At 37.8% G+C, this 21,422-nt stretch overlaps 1 long non-coding RNA gene across 2 annotated transcripts in view; it reads left to right on the forward strand.

The window, feature by feature from the left end:
• The first annotated feature begins 2,414 nt into the window (after positions 1–2,414).
• LOC127636003 (uncharacterized) overlaps positions 2,415–21,422 on the forward strand; it is a 35,975-nt gene continuing 16,967 nt past the window's right edge. The window contains exons 1-7 of one of the 2 annotated variants that reach the window (XR_007969538.1): positions 2,415–3,132; positions 3,248–3,326; positions 3,465–3,589; positions 3,758–3,838; positions 4,126–4,164; positions 4,270–4,378; positions 5,653–5,787. This is a non-coding gene — a long non-coding RNA (uncharacterized LOC127636003). The remainder of the gene's footprint in view (positions 3,133–3,247; positions 3,327–3,464; positions 3,590–3,757; positions 3,839–4,125; positions 4,165–4,269; positions 4,379–5,652; positions 5,788–21,422) is intronic. The other variant, XR_007969539.1, reaches the window with a different exon arrangement.

The raw sequence follows: 21,422 nt of genomic DNA on the forward strand, positions 1-21,422 counted from the left end.
ATGAGAGGTGGGAGTGTTTGAGGGGCGCGAGACTTCACAACACAACTCTCAACATAAAACTAGCCAAAGTGAGTGGAACAAAAGTAACACATCTACTCCACTTTTGAACACTTCTGCCTAACTTTTAATAAATAAACTAACCTCAAATGCTGGACTTTTTTGGAACAGTTGGCGACAGTTTGGCCAGAAACAAACTACGCTAACGAGCTAACCTCTTATACTCGTCATTTTCATGCACTGATTTAATTCAGGTTGTATTTCTTTGGTCTTATTCTAGCTTGTAACGGCGCTTTATAAACCCAGTGTGAATGTTCTGATGCTTTCCTATATAAGATTATGTTGTGATTCCAGATGCTGTGAGTGGAAAAATGAACTAGCATCACATGTAAACAATTACATTTTAAAGTCATATTGCAGCACTTGTGATTTTCTAATGGTGTTTTTGATTTCACTTAAGGTGAAAAAGCAATGAAGACTTGAAGCTGTCTCTGTCATGGTTTGGAGAGCATTCTTTCTCTCTCTCTCTCTCTCTCTCTCTCTCTCTCTCTCTCTCTCTCTCTCTCTCTCCCTCTCTCCCTCCCTCTCTCTCTCCCTCTCCCTCCCCCTCTCTCTCCCTCCCCATCCCTCTCCCTCTCCAGAGGGAGCCAGCTCTATCCCTCCATACCACAATTATATCACCTAAAGAGTCTCCTGAGGTCACATACCCTGTCTTTGGGGGGGATCCAGGACCTGGAACAGCCTCAAAGGGTGGTGGTATTGGTGGTGGACATGTTACATTGAGGACTTTCTTAGGAGTTGGTAGGGGAATGTTAGATCCTCTACCTGAAGGAGCTGCCAGCAGGGTACCGTCTGCATCCGTGAGTCCAGAGGTGTGTCTAGCAGCCCATCTGTTTCCACCGCTGGGCATCTTTGAAGAAGTTGATGCTTTGGAAGGGCTGGAAATTGGGGAAGAAGCACCGCTTCCTAATCAGTCAGTTGGTGTAATATTTCATTCTATTACTTTTATTTTGCTGCCTTTTTTATTTTTAACTTTAGGCTGTTTATTATTTTAATGCATGACATATAGTTCTGAAGGCATCTAGAATATCCTACAGGAGGACCCTCGTGAAGGAAAAGTGTGAGTTGGATTATTTTAAAGTAGCTTGAGTGGTTTTAGTTTCAAAGTGATGCTGGACTCTGAATATGCAGTGTTTGTTATAGCATGGTGGAGCTTAAAAAAAAATATACATCATCTGTGGTAATCTGCTCCACGTCTTCCATCTGTTTCAGATGGTTTCATGGAAAAATCGACAAGCAAGAAGCTTACAGCCTGCTGATGACAAGTCAGTCATCAAACAACATTTAACCCTCCTATTGTCTGAAGAAACAGCACCCTCCTTTTGTCCTTCAGGACATTTTTGACCTGTATTGAAAACCATTCAAAATGCATGAATTCTTGATTCCTAATGGCTCTAAAGACCTCCCTTAACAAAATTGTATATTATGGTTCCAAAGTTTATTACAATATAAAAAATATATATTATTTACAATTTTAAAGTAACGGTAACAATTTTTTCATAATATGTTTTTATAATAATAAAAAGTGTTGAAACTTGGCCAACATGGGGCCTGGGTTGCTCAGCAAGTAAAGACTGTGACTACAACACCTGGAGTCGCAAGTTCGAATCCAGGGCGTGCTGAGTGACTCCAGTCAGGCTTCCTAAGCAACCAATTGGCCCGGTTGCTAGGGTGGGTAGGGTCACGTTAGGTTAACCTCCTCATGGTTGCCACAATGTGGTTCTCGCACTCGGTGGGGTGTGTGGTGAGTTGTGTGTGGATGCCGCAGAGAATAGTGTGAAGATAAGATGCACGGATTTACGGTCTCGGACACGATCACAAGGAATTAGAGTACACTGGGAATTGGGCATTCCAAATTGGGGAGAAAAATAAATGTGGCAAACATTGTCCAAGTTTGTTTCAATTTGCATTTATTTACTTAAATATATTACAGCAAATTCTAATTTATTCTGCTTGTAGACAATCAACAGTGTACATTTTAGAGTTTTAGTCTTTAGTCTATTCAAAAAGTTTGAAATGGAGTTTCATAAAGTTTTTTAGAAAAACATCACCACTCTGTAGAGCCATACAATGCAAGTGAATGGTGATCAGAAATCCAAAAATGGACTCCAAAAATTACATAAAGGTAACACAAAAGTAATCCAAATGCTCCAGTGGTTAAATCTCTATCTTCAGAAGCAATATAATATGTTTGGGTGAGAAACAGATCAAAATGTAAATCCTTTTTTACTCTAAATATCCACTTAAACTTTCAGTTTTAGATGTGAAATTAAAACTAAACAGGCACCACAAGTGACTTGGCTGTAAAACTGAAAAAGGAGATTTAGATAATAAAAAAAAGACTTGCATGTTTATATGTTTCTCACCCACACCAATTATACTGCTTCAGAAGACATGGATTAAACCACTGGATTCATATGGATTACTTCCTTTCCTTTATGAGAGTTTTGGAGCTGCAAAGGTCTGATCATCATTCACTTGCATTGTAAAGACCTACAGAGCTGAGATATTCTTCAAAAAAATCTTTGTTTGTGTTCTGCTGAAGAAAGAAAGTCATTCACATCTGTGATGATTTGAGGGCGAGTAAATGATGAGAGAATGTAAATATTTGGGTGAACTGTTGGTGAAAGGTCACAACTGGTTCTTCACATACGTGTCAAAATTGACCCTTAAAAACAATGTTAGGAATGTTTTATATTTCTCCTAAATTATTATATACAAAAATAAATTTTCTTTTAAATTGTTTTTGTTTTGATGATCTTGAAAATTTAACAATATTTGGTTAAAAAAAACTATGCAGAATTATAATGTATTCTTTACTTGCCCTGGGTCAAAAACGACCCTAAGACAATACAAGGGATTAAAGCAACAATTAAACAGTGAAATGTCACCCTTGCTAAACTACTATAATCAATCTTTCCAGGTGGACAGGTGGGCAGTTTTTTTAGTGCGGCCCTTTGACAGCACACCTGGAGACTATTCACTGCACTTCCGAACCACAGAGGCCATCCAGCGCTTCAAAATCTGCCTCACACCCAGCAACCAGTTCATGATGGGAGGCCGCTACTACAACAGGTGAATTTTGAATTATGCGCTTTAAAATATTGCCCATACTTAGAACCCATACAGATCGATTTTCTTTTGTCTGTTACATATTGCTTGTGTTGAATGACACTTCCTTTTTGGGCAGTATTGATGACATCATTGAACTCTACAGGAAGGGGCAGATAGTTGAGGGTCACAACTTCAGAGGTGCTGTATCTCTCCAGGTATGTGTCGCAGGAGAGTAACAGTTGTTATCGTGTCAATGATTAATGTTTTATTATGTTATTTGTACTCGCTGTATAGAAAGTGATGCAGCGCGAAAGGTTGAGTCTCCTTTATTAAGTCTGTGATTTATTATTTAGCAGCAGGAGCAGCTGCTCACCGACTTGGATTGTTGGTGAAAAATTCTACAACAATATCCGTCAAAAGACAAAGGATGCTTTCTATAAAAACATTGTGAAGAAAATCTATATCTTGTTTAATAAAGGTATTCCCAATATTTCACATTAGCTTTATATTGACACATACTGTTTGACAATAATAGATGCAGTTTTACCAAAATGTATATCTTATTTTTATGAATTGTTGTTGAATATAATTGCTAATTAAATGTATTCTTTGGGTTCTCTTCTTTGTTCTTTTTTTAACTATGTAGGACTGGATGAAATGTCTGCAAACCTTTTGCAATAATCTTAGAAAACCAAGCCAGCTGTGCTCAAACAAACGCCTGCATCAGGTAAGCTCTCAAGTTCCTCCTGTTGTTAGACCCATGGACCTTATTCACAGTAGTGCTATCTTTACATTTAGATGGGAATGACAGCAAGGCTGTGAGGGATTTTTTACAGTCTCTTCAACGGTTGCACTGTTGTTTAAAGTGTTTTGAAAAAAATATATATTTTCAAGAATTTTCATAATCTACTGATCAAAATATCAAATACTGCTACTGTGAATAAGGTCTGTTGTCTCGTGCTATATGAATTCCTGCAGTGCTTTGCCTGACATGTTACTCGCATGTATCTTCAGGTCACAAGTTTATTTCTGAATGCTGAGGAGGCTCGCAAGGTGGTTGTTGATGTCATTCTTCTATTTTTCCTCCCATCATACCAAGGAACGTCTTTTCGTAAAGTATGGCAATTTGAATCAATCTTTTGCATGTTCTGTCTGCAGACCTTCCTTCTCCCATGGCATCCCTGACACTCACCTTTAGTGGCTAAAGCCATCCAGAATCTGGCTAACCTGGTGGAATTTGGAGCCAATGTAAAAACATGCACTTCAGGTGGATTTTAACACATTTGATTGACATTTACCAGTTACCATAGTTGCCATAGCTGTCTTTTAAATGATTTTCTTATCTCAGGAGCCATACAATGAAGGAGTGAATCCATTAATCAAGAGTAGCAAGCACCAAATTATCATGGTTTTGGATGAGCTTGGTGTTTGTCACCATCTCTAAATGTGTTTTTTGTTACTGATCAGCAAGTGTTGATAACTGTTTCCTCCAGGGGGCTCATTTGGGCCTAGAAAACTTAAAGGAAAGTTCCAGGTTTATTACAAGTTAAGCTCAATCAACAGCATTTGTAGCATAGTATATTACCACAAAAATGAATTGAGACTCCTACATTTAAACCCCAACATTAAAAAATGTTGGTTACAGTGAGGCACTTACAGTGGAAGATTTCTTTAAAGTGCTGTAATTGATTTAATTTTTTTCATGGAAAGGTATGCAAAACATTATCTTACTCCCTTAAAGATATTAATTAAATAAGTGTCATGTGATATCTCACAGGTCTCTCTAACAGCTGTAGACTTAGGGGCGGTTGTGGCTCAGTTGGTAGAGCGGGTCGGCCACTAATCGCAGGGTTGGTGGTTCGAATCCTGGCCCACATGCAGAAGTGTCCTTGGGCGAGACACTGAACCCCAAGTCATTACACCTTAAGTGTGTGTGAATGGGTGAATGAGTCAACAGTGTAAAGCACTTTGAATACCGATAAGGTTAAAAAGGTGCTATATAAGTGCAGACCATTTACCATTTGTAAACGGCAAACAAAAATGTGTTTGTGAATATTGACGCTTTTCACCAGTCAATCTGTGGCTGTTTAATTTGCTGCTCTTTTGCTTGGTTTTGTCCTGAAATATTTATTGGGGGCGGGGTTTTGGAGTAAGGGGCGTGGTTAATTCAATGGCTCATTCAACTGAAAGCTAGTCAATGCTAAAATCTCTTACAGCACCTTTAAATTTCTATTGAGCTGCATTCAAATATCTGAACTTGTTTTTCCTTGCTTGAGCAATGCATATATTAAAAGTATCATATTGTGAATCCATTTTCAAAGCATTCCAAGGATTCTTACCTAACTTTGACCAATCCTTACCTGACCAATTAGAGACAATGTCCAAACTACTATGCCCCACCGACTTTCAGGCTACCTGTTTCATTGCATTCTACCCTTTCACTGTATTTATATGGATTGGACATTGCTGATGTCATAAACATGTAACTAATGCTGTATTTAGTGTATGTTTTAAAGATGTGCATCTGTTTGCTCTTTACAGAATGTCCCTGAGCAGCCTGAACGCACAGAGCACTTTAACACTGATCTGGCCCGTGACCTCGCCGCTCTACACCAGCTCTGTGTCACACATTTAGATGAACTGAGGACACTCAGCAATGAGAGGGGAGCACAGCAGGTATGACTGAAAGTTATGAACTTAAGTACAAGGGAAGGTTTTGTTTTTTAAAGCCAGTTCTTGTCCAATGCACCAACACAATTTTACTGAACCTCAAGAGGGCAGTGTCGTTTTGAGCATCCAAAATGAAACGGGCAAACACAGACGCTGGGGTTTTAGAGTGAGAAGCTGTCAGGTCTGTTGCTTGAGATATTTGTCTGGTTTCCAGAGGAAAAGCAATATTCAAACTAAATGCATTAAAATTATAAATGGGAGAATTGCACAAAGGTGTTCACAAGCTCTCAAGAAAGATTCATTATGAATGCCTACATACATGCTTTGTCTTTCTGTCTGTTTTTTTTCTTAAAATTTCAAACTGTAAGAAGAAAGCATGTGAATTTATATATCCATCCGATAAAGCAAATGAGGGTATTTTGTAATAAATCAGCTCTTGAATTTTCAAAATTGCACTTGAAAACAAAGTGCAATTTGTCTCTGAATTGTTCTAGAATGATTTACTGATAATTTGGGCAGTGGTGGCTCAGGGTTGAGGCTCAGGGTTACTGACCAGAAGGTCAGTGGTTCAAGCCCCAGCACCACCAAGATGCCACTGTTGGGCCCTTGAGCAAGGCCCTTAACTCTATCTGCTCCAGGGGCGCCATATCATGGGTGACCCTGCACTCTGACCCCAGCTTAGCTGGGATATGTGAAAACTAATACATTTCTATAATGTATAAATGTGTATAATGTGTGACCAAAATAAAGGTTTCTATTCTATTCTATTCATATGCATAACGATATGAGTGAGATTACGCTATCAATTATGCATACACTAATTTAATACATTTTTGTAAAATACTTGCAATGATTGTTTTCTAATATTTGTATAATATGTAATACTTAACAGGTATTACAGTGTTTGCATACTTAAAATATCTGTTCTAGTGGTGGTAGCGTAGTGGGCTAAAGCACATAACTGTTGAACAGATGGTCGCTGGTTCAATCCCCTCAGCCACCACCATTGTGTCCTTAAGCAAGGCACTTAACTCCAGGTTGCTCCGGGGGGATTGTCCCTGTAATAAGTGCACTGGAAGTCGCTTTGGATAAAAGCGTCTGCCAAATGCATAAATGTAAATGTAGTTTTACTAAAATAAAGTGATGGATAGCAAAATTATGAAATTGTTTATGGCATTCCTACACTCTCCTATAATATTTTTGTAAAAATCTACTGTTCGCAGTTTTCCCACTAGATGGAATCATTGTACTTGTTTTATAGAATGTGATGCTCTTGAATTGGTTAGTGCGCCAGTCCATATTTAAGGCACTAGACTCAGTATTGTGAATACAGCTTTAACAGTATAAAATGGTAACTTTAAAAAATGTGTGTGTGTGTGTGTGTGTATATATGTATAGAATCAGTAGATAGATATTATCATTATTATTTTTGAACATTAAGGGCACAATTTCAATTAAAACTTTCATGAAGTGGCATTCTTCCACTTCAAGATATAATCCCTGATGCATTAACTAAGGTTATACTAGGTGCTTGTTGGTAATAGGTTAGGAGGTGTTTAGCCTGTACTGTATTGCATATTTTAACAGGACCGTAATGCTGTATTCACCATTTAGCATCATACATGTGGTTTTTATATGCATAGATATTCACAAATAATCCTATGACCGTCTTTATTTTACATTCTTATCCAAACTATATCACATTTCCTCCCCGTGTTCAGCCAAACACTCACAGACTCTGGTGGGTTTATTTAATTGTCCCGCGACGACCTCTGTGAAGCACAATGGAGATTACTAGCACCCACCGACTGCACAGTTGGCCATGAAAAGGGTCTCTTTTTCCCCACATTCCTACCTCGGTTTTCTCTTTATTTTCCTCTTTCAAAGTCGACCAAATAGAGCCCAGCAGGTTCGAGTGAAGAGAGCTGAAAGAACTTCTTCCTACCAGCATTTCAGCTGAGGAACAATGCCTTAACGTTTATCTTTTCCCAGCAATGATTAAATCAATGTCAGGGCAACTAAAATCAACAGGTGCTCTGACAAAATGAACAGAAAGTGATATGTTTCGTTTTCAACAGCCTTTGAAAAAAAAATCTCATCTCTGCTAAAATTGTATTTGAGTAATTTCAAAGTTTTGATGACATTTGATTATTATTGTTATTATAATATGTGGAAAATTGTTAATATATAGAAATGAGTAAATGTGTTCAAACCTTTGACTGATAGTGTATAGTACAGAGTGAGAGGAGAAAAATTCTTTTTTGCATCGTTTCTGTCTTTCATTGAGTTGAAAAGCCTTGAATAAATACCATGATTAATGGAATAAGGAAACTCAACATGTCCATAAATGCCTTTAACTCGTGACCTCTCGCCCAGTGGACTTTATACGTCACCCTTTGTGACCTAAAAGAGGACAAGGTCTATTTTCAATTATGGGTTTTGCACCCTTTACACAAACCATTTAACCCCTGACCTCCCTTAGGGCAGTCGGACTGCCTGCCGCTGGGCCGAGCGCTACTACCACCTTGTAATCCATACGTTTTGAATGACCAAGTACCGCGAGCAGCTGCCCTCTCACTCCATGCACTAACAACCTACCTAATCCATTGAAGTCAAAACAAACAGACCTGCCCTCCACTTCAGGGGACTTGCTATTGAGCCCTTTCTGAGTTTACTACGTATCACTGTTTGGTTTGCCAGGGTTTGGAGTATTTGTGGTTTGGCGTTTCAAAGGAGTTTGCACTGTACAGCAATTTATATATCTCTCTCTGTATATTAACAGATTCATAAATACACATGCAAACCAGTCTATATTTTTGTAACATGTTGGGTTTTGGGATTTTAAACATTTTAAAGTGATAGTTTGCCCAAAAATGAAATTTCTTTCATAATTTTAGATGTTGGCCAATAGTGGATTTTGCCGAAATGATTACTAAGGTAGTGTGAAAGGCTGTTTTTATAAACCTAAGGATAGTTTTTAAAATCTATTTATTGAATGTCAAAAACAAAATCTTATTCTTTCCTTACCTCGATGGTCAGAGACAAAGAGTCCTAAATGAATAAAATCCCAGGTGCTGTTTATTGTTCAACCAAAAAACTTTTGTGCTTAACCCGGGAATTTTAAGTATAAACAAGCCTGAAACACACCAGAGACTTTTATTTTGAAATACATGTTTTGCCAGAGATTTTTGCAGATAACAATAGTTCTAAAATACAATTGGAACAGATTAATCAGTAAAACCGATAAATCGGTCTACCTCTACATCATTTACCCTCATGTTCCAAACCTGTATGACTGTCATAAACAGAATTAAGTCTCATTCACCATTCTCTTTTTGTCCTCCTATACAATGCATGTGAATGGTGACTGAGACAGAAATTCTTCTTAACATCTCCTTTTGAGTCCCACGAAAGACAGAACGCCAGACACGTTTGGAAAAACATGACAGAATTTTCATTCTCGGTTGAACTATCCCTGAATTCTGGGTGATGTGGTGCGTTGTTGTTCATTTTTTGAGGATATTTCCTACAAAAGAATAAGTTAAGTTTAAGCAGGATTTTAGGACTGTGGGAAAATAATGGCGACATTGGCGGCAGCCATTCAATGCATAATTATTGCTCGCAGATGGTTTTAACATGTTAATGAAAGGTCTGTGTGTTATTTGCATTTTAGGGAGACAGCCATAAGGGACACTTATGTCTGACCGTGTCATATGTTTATAGTCTGCAATTCTCGCTGACGTAATTTTTTTTTTAATGCTTTGGCAACTCTAATATATTTATCTTATTGTTGCATGTACACAATTGTAAGTGAGTCCATTTAAAAGTTTAATTTTATCTTTGTTATCTGAACGACAAAAATTAATGTTGTTCAAAACCCAAATGACTCAAAAAGGAGATGTTTAGCAAAAGGTTTTCCTGAGACAATATTCACTTCCATAGCATATTTTTCCCATAAAATGAAAGGGAATGGTGAATGAGGCTAACATAGGCCTTACACACTCATTTGTATTCTATGAAAGAAAGAAAGTCACACAGGTTTGAATGTTTGGGGAGTGCCTTCATACATGACCTGTTTGAAACCTCTCTATAATAACGGCAATATTCTAATATTGGCTATGGTGTTTGAGCCCCGCCTGTTTTGGCGCGAAACTGAGCGCTATAAAAACAGGTGCACAGACACCATTTTCTCAGAACTTCTGACTGAGAACAAGGAGCGCATCGCTCATGCCTATAGAACTCTGGGTCTTGGTGTGTGGCTAGCGTTTGCAATGTCTTGTTCCCTTCGTCTTAGAGAACCGAGGTTACGTACATAACCGAGATGTTCCCTTACAACTCAGTACACTTGACATTGCGTAGTAACGCATATGGGGAACATAATCCCATCATGCCACACTACACGACATAACTTCCCTGAGAGGAAACATGGCGGCGCAGTCTTATGGGACGAGTATATTGAGTCTTATGAGGGTGGGTAAAGGATGACAGAATTTTCGTTATTTTGTGAACTACCCCTCTAAGGTTAATTATATATTATATGTATACTATGTATAATAAAATAAACATTAAGGTTAGCCTAAATTAATATAGGATAGCGCTGATGTAGCCATTTGGAATACATTTTAAAATATCGCCAATGATAAATTAACAGAAAGCATCCCACTTGTGTTCTCTCCTACTCTATTATAAAAATACTTTTTATGTTTCTTTTACCCTTGTAAAAAGGGTACTTTTGTAAGGCAGTGTCTGCTCGGAATATTAATGTGATCATAATACAAATATTTAAGGAAGTTACTTTTAGTTTTGAGAGGGTTGAACATTCCACTCTAGACAATCAGAGATCTTTTTTTGTTTAACCAGTGTTCTACTTTATGCCTGTTTTGCATTTTCATTTGCTTTTATAATTGTTGTGAGCAAAAAGAGGTTATGCACTGGCCTTTCACCTGATGCAACATGTCTCTGAATCAGGAACAAGACCAGGGTGGTCAGCAGGTCAAAGCAATAGTTGACCAAGTGGATTTTCAATGACACTTTGAGCTGTGGTCACTTCACATTTGCATACTGGTGCCCTTGTCCTGCTAAATTAAGCTGCCACCAGCCCTCACTTGACCTGCTTTTATGTCTGTCCATATGTCCACAAGTATGTTGTCCAAGACTCCCAAGGGTCAAAGGGGAAGAGGATGTTTGCATAGGACATGCATTTTAGGCCCCTGTAGCACTTAAACAACATTAAAAGATCATTATGTTTATATAGGAAGTTAACATGTCCTGCAGTGTGACATATTATATCTCTCTGTATTTGGCTAATTCTATTCTAAGTATTAGTGGCTTATATTAAAAATGAACTAGTGGTGCGAAAAGGTGTTTGAAAATGGTGAATAACTTGAAAGAAAGGGTGACCAATTACAGGACTTATACATTTTGATGTTTTCAAAGTAGTCAAAATTGACTCGTTAAGGGTCTCCTACTGGGGTATTTAAAAAAAACTTTTGTCAGAAGGCATTTTACCCATTCATTTGATGTCATAAAAATGTTCATAGTGTGTGTGCATTGGGTGTATTCTTTTGATAGTGACTGCATGTCAGACTACAACAGAAACCACCCCTGAGTGATGAATATAGTTGTAAAAGAAAGGCTTTGTCTCTAACGGGTCCTCTTAGGATGAAGCATTGTCGCTGGCTGACCTTTCGGGTCAGACTGAACTCTCCTAGTATCAGGAAGCTCATGGAACACTTTTTCCCAGGCGTTGTAAAGGCCTTTGTCCCATGCCGAGAGCTGCCATTAACGTTTGAACCTTCCCTTTTGGGGCACTGCAGTCGGCTGCTGGGTAGCATTTCCCTTGGAAATGTGGATAATAAGGATCAGCTAAGCTAACTGTGACAGCGTGGGCCAATTTTCCAGCCTGCTGAGTCTGTAAAGCTTTTTTCTGGAACACACGACTGGAGCCGAGGAGTTTTCAATGGATTGTTTGTGTGAGAGAAGCATGCACCAGGTCCAGAAAGAGAGTTTGTACCCAAAAAATAAATAAATAAATAAATTGGAGGACAGGGTGATTTAAATTTGAATCATTCACTCTATATACCCCTCCACTCTAGGATGGGTATATAGGATAGATGGATAGATGGATGGATAGATGCCGTTGAAGTCAGAAGTTAACATACACTTAAGTTGAAGTCATTAAAACACATTTTTTTAACCACTCAACAGATTTCATATTAGCAAACTATAGTTTTGGAAAGTCGTTTAGGACATTAACTTTGTGACAGGAGTCATTTTTCCAACAATTGTTTACGGATAGATTGTTTCAATTTTAATTGATTATATCACAATTCCAGTGGGTCAGAAGTTTACAAACACAAAATTAACTGTGCCTTTAAGCAGCTTGAAAAATTCCTTTTGGCAATAGCTTCTTATAGGTCAATTGGAGGTGTACCTGTGGATGTATTTTAAGGCTTCCAACTCAGTACCTCTTTGCTTGACATCATGGGAAAATCAAAACAAATCAGCCAAAAAATTGTGGACCTCCACAAGTCTGGTTCATCCTTGGGAGCAATTTCTAAATGCCTGAAGGTACCACGTTCATCCGTACAAACAATAGTACGTAAGTATAAACACCATGGGACCATGCAGCCATCATTCTGCTCAGGAAGAAGATGCATTCTTTCTCCTAGATATGAACATAGTTTGGTGCGAAAAGTGCAAATCAATCTCAGAACAACAGCAAAGGACCTTGTGAAGATGCTGTAGGCAACAGGTAGACAAGTATCTATATCCACAGTGAAATGAGTCCTATATCGACATAACCTGAAAGGCTTCTCAGCAAGGAAGAAGCCACTGCTCCAAACCCACTATTAAAAAGCCAGACTACAGTTTCCATTGTGCATGGGGACAAAGATCTTACTTTTTGGAGAAATGTCCTCTGGTCTAATGAAATGAAAATGTAACTGTTTGGCCATAATAATTGTTGTTATGCTTGGAGGAAAAAGGGTGAGGCTTGCTAGCCGAAGAACACCATCCCAACTGTGAAGCATGGAGGTGGCAGCATCATGTTGTGTGGGTGATTTGCTGCAGGAGGGACTAGTGCACTTCACATAATAGATGACATCACGAGGAAGGAAAATGTGGATATATTGAAGCAACATCCCATGACATCAAGGAAGTTAAAGCTTGGTCACAAATGGGCAAAATGGCTTAAGAACAACAAAGTCAAGGTATTGGAGTGGCCATCACAAAGCTCTGACCTCAATCCAATAGAAAATTTGTGGGCAGAACTGAAAAAGCATGTGCGAGCAAGGAGGCCTACAAACCTGACTGTATTGAGGAATGGGCCAAAAATCCAGCTACTTGTTGTGAGAAGCTTGTGGAAGGCTAGTTAAACTATTTAAAATGTAATGCTACCAAATACTAACAAAGTGTATTTATTTAATTTAAATGTATTTGGCTAAAGTGTATGTAAACTTCTAACTTCAACTGTAGACAGACAGACAGGCAGGCAGGCAGATAGATGATATCTAACAATTTTGACATTCTGTTCCAATTATTATGAGTTATCAAGAGACCGCGTTCCAAACTCAGAAATGTTAAAAGGGTGCTATTTGCATCACCAAACATGATTGCATAAATATTTTCTATTTCCTGCATATTAAGCTGGGACATAAGAAAGTTTAATTTTTTCCTGTTTTTACATTGAAAAAAATGACACATCCCATTAAAGAAAGTACATAGTAAAATATGATTTCATATTATTTTTAAAACTTCCTCATATACCTCATATTTCACTCTGCCTGCAATATTTCTCTCTAACATATCTAAAACATGGCCAAGAGAGGGAGCAAAATATTCACTCAGTATTTCTAGTCTTTTTTTTTTTTTGGCTGAAATCCCTCTCTGTGTTAATGCGGAAGTGGACTCTACCAGACAGGAAACGTTACTCCATTTTAATCAGGGACTGAGTGAGAAAAAGAAGAATGCTGCTATACAAACCCTCATAATGCTAATAACCCTCAGCCTCAGGGTGCTAATGGAAGACCTAGCTCCTTAGCTGAGCGCTAATTAGTGTGCACGTCAGGGCAGGGGCTCATTTTGATGTGAATCTTTAATGCGAGAGTGTTCAGGCACCAGCGAATGGTGTTTTGAAAGCCTCTTTACATTTGGCTAATGCATTAAAATGAGATCTACGCAACACAGTGTCTTGTACGCACATTAGCACAGTTATACCGCGGTGCATGCTTTTTCCTTGTCTTTGTCCTCGCCGCGCAAGACAAGAGGCCAGCGCATTAATTTCAAAAGACAGCCTTTATTCCTCCAGCTGTACCTTGTCTAAATCATGCCAGGAGTCACGCTGTGGGATGCCAGACAGGGAGAGATCATTTTGGCTCTCATACCCTGGCAACTGTATGCGTAGACAGAGGCTCGATGGCTACCGACTCGCTTTCAGGGTCTGGGCCACATTGAAGCCCTGATGTAAGCAGGCTGGGTGAAATAAGTGAGCCCTTGATGTTTGAAAAAATCCAACAGGCCTTGCTAGACAAGTCCCACCCAAGATTTCATCAGTCTACACTGTCAGATCTTTTTGTTATATATTCTGACAGTTGCACCATGTAGTTGCATGGCTGCTGATGTCATAATTTACAATCATGCATTGTGTTGGATGAAAAACGTCCAGCCTGTAGTGTTAAACTCTGACTTGTACACACAAAAATGTCTTTGGGTTCTGCACAGTTGGAGGGATGTGAGTATGGGGCGATGTCAAAAAGGCCTGTGGTTTTCTTTTTTTATGTAGAATCTAGAATTCATTCTGATGATCCTGTAGAGCTTCATAGACAAAACAAAGACGGAATTTTAACACTGTTCAGCAAGCTTAGAGAAATAGTTCACTGAAATATAAAAAGTCTGTCCTCATTTATTCACTCTCATGCCATTCAAAACCCACATGCAACTGGGTCTCATAGAATCACATTACTGTTCTTAAATGCTTTGCAAAATGATTTTTACGTAGCTCGTTCTATGTGTCACAGCAGTTTCCTGGTGAAATGAACACTAGAGGTGATAAAACAGCTTTGACTTTTATTCACTTTCACACAATTCACGAGTTGATGTTTATAACATATACTTTTCGCCCTGTTCCTCACACATTGCCATCTCATAACTTCAAAACACTTTTACGATAGCGCATGACTTGTAGAGTGATGCATTTTAACGTTTTATTCGGTTGCAAAAAAAGGTTGAGGAAAGTGCAAGTTAACACATGAAGTGTCATAAAAGCAACATGAAATGACGTGGTTGCTGCAGCAATTGCATTTTTCCTCTCACAATTGCTTTTATAACACTATAATTTAGGTTTTGTTTTAAGGATTAGGGTAGGGAGGACAGATTTGTTGATGCCACTATACGTGTAAGGAGCCACATAATATCGTTTTACAGGAATTTTGCCAGGAACCTGTAATTTTAATGCGATCAGGCTTTACCGTATGACTTTCTTTCTTTTGTGGAGCACAAAAGATGATTTTTTAAAAGAGTATCTGCTGTCTGAACGGCAGCTGCTTTTTTCAAGTACAGTATATGACTTTCATATGAATTCATAAATCCACCTTTTATGTTCCATGGAAGAACGTTTCTTTGGAACGACACGAGGGTGTGTAAAAGATGGTAGACTTTGATGCACCTTCTTTCTTTCTTTTTTATAGACCTTAAAGTCTATAAAGTTCCAAAATACAGCTGTGATGAAAAAGTGGAAAACAAAATCTGAAAGCCTTTTTTGCCTTTCAAAATCCTCTTTACATCCTCTTTTCTTCATTAAATGGATCTTCTAATTCTCCCATTTTCCCAACACATCCAAAATAGACCGTCATCTCTTATCTCACTTCTGTGAGACATCAAGCCCCCTCAGACCCTTGAGTGTCCATTAGTTGTGATCCAGATCGCAGAGGTAATGGCGACATCTAGATATACATTAGTGGGGTTAAGCGGCTTGACTCTACTCACAGCTAATTCAGTGCTCCACATTTCTTAGACACATCACTCATCTGACCTTTGTGACAAGACCTGTGTTAAACTCTTGCCATGTAATATCTATCTATCTTGAAATATTCAGTACAGCACTATAATCATGCTTAATTAGAATTGTTCTGAGCCATTTTAGTTGGCAGCACATACCAGAGACTTTCTTGAGAATGCAATGATGAATTTCTGTGAAAGTTAGACAGCAAACACAATAAAGACAGCAAAAGTACAAATAGACTGCATTTGTCTTCTTTAATATGTCACCAACTGATTTGGGTTCTGACAACCCACTGCAAAATCTTTCATCTATGTGCTTTAATTGTGTTGTGGCTGTTGGTTCACTCCATCAGAGTTCTTGACCTCATGGGGGTATGGTGCTCTTGTTTGACGAGCTGATTTCAGGCTCATTATATTGGCCCCAGGCTTGGGTTCAGGTCAGCAGGGGACCAAGGGCCTCTTTTAAACAGTAAGAGATCCAGTTGTTGCTAGGGAGATTGTACACATGGATTGATCTCCATGTACAGACTATATATGACTTTCCTCATGCAAGGTTGGTAATTATGTTGATTATGTTTAATAGACATTATTTATTTAGAAATGATATCATATTTAATGGATTCTTCCGGGTTCAATATAGGTTGGGCTCAGTCGAGGCTTATTGTAGATTAATGCAGAAAACGATTTAATACCTCATTAATTTGAAAAAGAAATCCCTGGTGGTTACACTAAGGCACTTACTATGGAAGTGAAATTATGGGTCCTGTCCATAAACATTAAAATACTCTCTGTTTCAAAAGACATGTTATAATGAGGTGTTATCATGTTATCCTATATTATTATACGTGTTAACATGACTTTACACAGATGAGGTTAGTAGGCAATTTTATCACACTAAAGTTATATCCAGTATCACAACTTTGTTGTCATGACAATGTAAAGCAGGTAAACCCTGTAACCTGATCAACGCCTTAACACCCATTAAAATGTTAATATGCATATTGTTTAATTTTTTGGCATTCATTTATGTACTGGCCAAAGTGCCTTACTAAAACCATATTATTATTATTATTATATATATATATATATATATATATATATATATATATATATATATATATATATATATATATATCAATCCATATAAATACATTGTACTTCAAGGTATATGTCTTATATATATATATATATATCAAAGTACCATTTTATTTCCATCTGATACCATTATTGTACTACGGTAGGGAAACGTCTAGAATGTTTTATTCTGTCAAGCGTTTGGCTTGCTTACTGGGGGACATAATGTTTCAGGCATGATTTTCAATGATGTTTTTCAATGAAACTGCTCAACAAGAACTTTAAGACATTACACCATAATGTTTTGTGAGCTGCTTTGAAACGATGTGTATTGTGAAAGGCACAATACAAATAAAAATGACTTGATTCGGGTATCAGAATCTGATCACAAGTTTTGATGTATTTTTGTTCCCTGTCTTATTTTGCCTCATTGCCGAAATAACAATGTAAGGGTGGCAATAGATCTGCCCTCACAGGTCAAGAATGTCTGCTTAACCTGTCGTCTGAGAAAGGCGACCTCAGAAAGAGCTACAGGAAAATGATCTTGTCATTACCATGGTAACAGGCAGCTGGATACCAATCAGACTTGACAGGGGGAGGATGTATTCAAAGTGCTAAATAAATCTGAAATTGCTGTGCAATTTTCTATGGCAATTATCCCAAAAGAGAGAGGAGAAAGACAGAGAAAAAGCAAGCAAGAGAGATAGCTAACACCTTTTCTGAGAAAGCAACTGAGAATGAGAGTGCGACGTGACAAAACTGGAACGGTCCCGTTATAATCACAAAGCTGTCGACTTGGGTTGACGGACGACCCGGTACTATTGTTGATATTTTTGTCTAACAGCTACTGCACTGTATTTACAAATATTATACATTCATCACTTTGAATTTTATTCCTTAAATATTTCGAAAAAACTTCTGAAAGTGAGCTTGTGCTTTAGTTTTTGGTCAACTAATTTAAATCATATTTTTAAATGTTTACGTATGGAAATATTTATCAAAATTCATATTTGGATATGTATACAGAGTTGTAAGCAGTGTTGGGGAAGCTACTCAGAAATCTAGGTAGCCAGCTAGAAACCAGCTACTCTACAGAAAAATTTGCTAAGCTAACCTAGTCTACTAATTTAAATAATATTTGAATACATCTGTGTTCTGTCTGAAAATATCAATCAAAATACATACTTGTGTATGTATACACAGTTGTAAACCGTGTTGGAGAAGCAATTTAGAAATCTAGCTTTAGCTTGCTAGCTATAAACCAACTACTCTACAGGAAAATTAGCTAAGCTAACCTGGTCTGCCAATTGAAATAAATGTGTTGTAGGTATGAAATATGAATTTATCAAAATCTATATTTGGATATGTAAACGCAGCTGTAACCAGTGTTAGGGAAGCTACTTTAAAATGTATGTAGCTAGCAACCTACTTGACAGAAAATTAGCTAAGCTAACCTTGATGGTCAACTAATTTAAAAAATCTTTACATACTTCTATGAATACAAATATCCATCAATATACATATTCTGTTATGAATACACAGTTGTAACCAGTCTTGTAATGCAAAAATGTAGCTAGCTTGATAGCTAGAAACCATCTACTCAACAGAAAAATTAGCTAAGCTAACTGTTCTACTAATATAAATAATCTTTTCATCTATGTATGAAAATATTAATCAAAACACATACAATATATGTATACAAAGTTGTAAACACAGTTTTAGAAGCTACTCAAAAATCTAGCTAAAGCTAGCTAGCTAGAAACCAACTACTTCACAGGAAAATTAGCTAAGCTAACCTGGTCTGCTAATTTAAATTATCTTTTTGTATGTGTATGTAGGAAATATGTATCAAAATCCATATTTGGATGTGTAAATGCAGCTGTAACCAGTGTTGGGAAAGCCACTTTAAATTTGAGGTAGTTAGCTACGTAGCAACCTACTTGACAGAAAAATTAGCCAAGCTAGCCTTAGAGCAATTATGGAGTTACACTAACAGCTACATGGCAAATCTTACTTCATATTTATTGTAATGTGAAAATTCTGAAATTGAAAAACAAAAGTAAGTTTATGTACCAATGTATTTTCGTTGAAAATAAAGTATAGAAATTGGCCAATTTCACTTTTGCTGAAGTCCAGGCTCGAGCATACAGCTAATTGGTCCGTAAATATTCAACAACATTTATGTTCTGGGTATTACTAAAAGTTCAAAATATCCATGGCTGATTCCATCATCCACCTTCTGCTATCAAATAATGTCTTACAAATAAGATCCAAGAGAGACATAATCTACTAAACATAATAGAGGGTCATTGATTATCACTGAATTTAACCTAAGAGGCCAAGAGATGTTGACCTGGATTCAGACAATGGTTGACCCATCGTTTACTTGTAGCATGATGTGGCTTTCTGGTTCCCCAAGGACCCAGAGCAGTTCCCTGTAAAGTGTGACACACTGACTTAGAACATTCAACATGCAAAAAAAAAGCAAAACGTGAATTTAATATATTTAAAAATTACAGATTAATTTAACCGGAAATCAGAAAAAAATATAATACTATCACTTGACAATAACTATACTGTATGAATATATTGAATTAATATATTAATCAAATGCTTACTAACATAAAAACATATGCCTTCCAAATATTTAATAAGACATTTCAGTGTTTTAGGGTTAATGGCTAAAAGCAGTTTTAACATGAAATTTATGAAAAAGAAGAGGAAATTCAAAATTTCAATACAATGACTCAAACATTTGAATATGTAAAGGCCTAATCAATATTTCAATATAAGTGAACTAATATGTCTTTTTAAACATATTAAAGAAATTAAATGTTTGGAGCTTGTCTAATTTCAATTGGTAAAAGATTGGGACATAATGGCTAAAAGCAGCTTCTCCTGATCACTTGTATTTTACAATAGAGTATTCCAAAAAATGGAGCATTGGAGCAGACGGGTTGCTGGTGTTGGGAGGGGGAGGTCTGGGGTGGTGCTGTGTGGACAACAAACTCACTGCAAGTTCTCAAGGAATCATTTCTATTTCACACTCCACTTGGGTGCTGATTTGAGATTGTGTGTTAGCATAACAAAGCCGCAGAGCCTGTGAACTTGAGGGACCTTTCGACCCCGCCGCTCTGGCGGTGAATAGGCTTTGGCTTTGCCAATAGAACCCCTCCCTGCCTCTCTTGTTCGTGGCTAAATTGTTAATCAGGGTAATTTAATATAGTTTTCAATATGTCTCATCTCTCTTTGGGAGAGCATTCACAGCTTCCCCTCTCCACCCCAACCGAAAAACACCCGTTCTTTCATACGGGCCCCAGACGTGCAGCTGTAGTCTGGCCCTCTCTCTGGGCTTAAGAGAGCTGGTATCATGCATTGCTGTGGTGGAGTGGGGAGAGAGTCTAAGTGGACGTGTATGCAGAAACCTCTTAGTCTTGTCTGACTCTCAGAATGGGGGAGAGACTCTTGTGGGGTCTGAAGCTGTAGCGGGACAATAGTCTCTTTCCAAACTGCTCCACAGACCACCAGACAGTCTGTCGTGCACACGATCCATTGAGATGTGACCGTCAGTCCGACTTTAATGCTCGCTGAATGAGTTAGGTCTCAGTTTTGTGGGAAAATGGAGCAGGTGTCTTAGTTTTTAATTGTGTTAAAGGGATAGTACACCCCAAAATGAAAATTCTGCATCATTTACTCACCCCTGTGTTGTTCCAAACCTGTATGGCTTTCTTCCTTACATTAAATGAAAGTAAATGGTGACTGAGGCTAACATTGTGCCTAACATCTCCTTTGTGTTCCACAGGAGAAAGAAAGTCATATGGTTTTGGAACAACATCAGGGAGAGTAAATAATGACAGAATTATATTGTGGGTGAACTCTGTTTAATAGGCTTGATTTTCAAGTACAGTTAATGTTATTTAACAAGTTAAAGGAAGAGTTAAAGTGACAGTTATAGATATTGAAAAACAAGTCCAAAATCAGTGCTAATGTTGTATCCACTGCTAGTTTCTCCATTATTTTAAGTTGTAAACTAATTACTGGAACTGCATTGTTAAGTTCTGCTGGTTATTTGGACAATATTGGCTTCTTAAGAGTTTAACGAGAGTAAATAGTGGATGGCCTGCACATTTAAGGAAAACTGATCGGACAGCCACACAGCCTTTATGAGGAGACATGATAGTTCACTCTACCTTCAGGACAGGCTGTGGAGTAGATTGTGAATTTACGCTAATTCATTTCACTAGCACCTCCTCTAAAAAGGGCCCCCTGAGAGGATGAGAGGACGCTGTTAACATGAGGGCCAGTGTCCACTTACAGCATCACGTCTACTGACGTTAGTGGACCTCTCTCAACCTATAGCCATTGAAATAGCATTATCATTTATAATGGTGCATTCATTATGTCAGAGTCTACACTCTGTTACGTTTTAGCCACCATAATTATTAGTAAAATGGCCTTCCAGATGAATGAATGATGGCCTGAACTGTGAAGCTCCAAAAAGCACATAAATGCAGCATAAAAGTAATCCATAAGACTCCAGTGGTTTAATCCATGTCTTCAGAAGAATT

Source organism: Xyrauchen texanus, chromosome 43 (genome assembly GCF_025860055.1).
Source record: "Xyrauchen texanus isolate HMW12.3.18 chromosome 43, RBS_HiC_50CHRs, whole genome shotgun sequence".
In the NCBI taxonomy this organism is placed as follows: Eukaryota; Metazoa; Chordata; class Actinopteri; order Cypriniformes; family Catostomidae; genus Xyrauchen; species Xyrauchen texanus.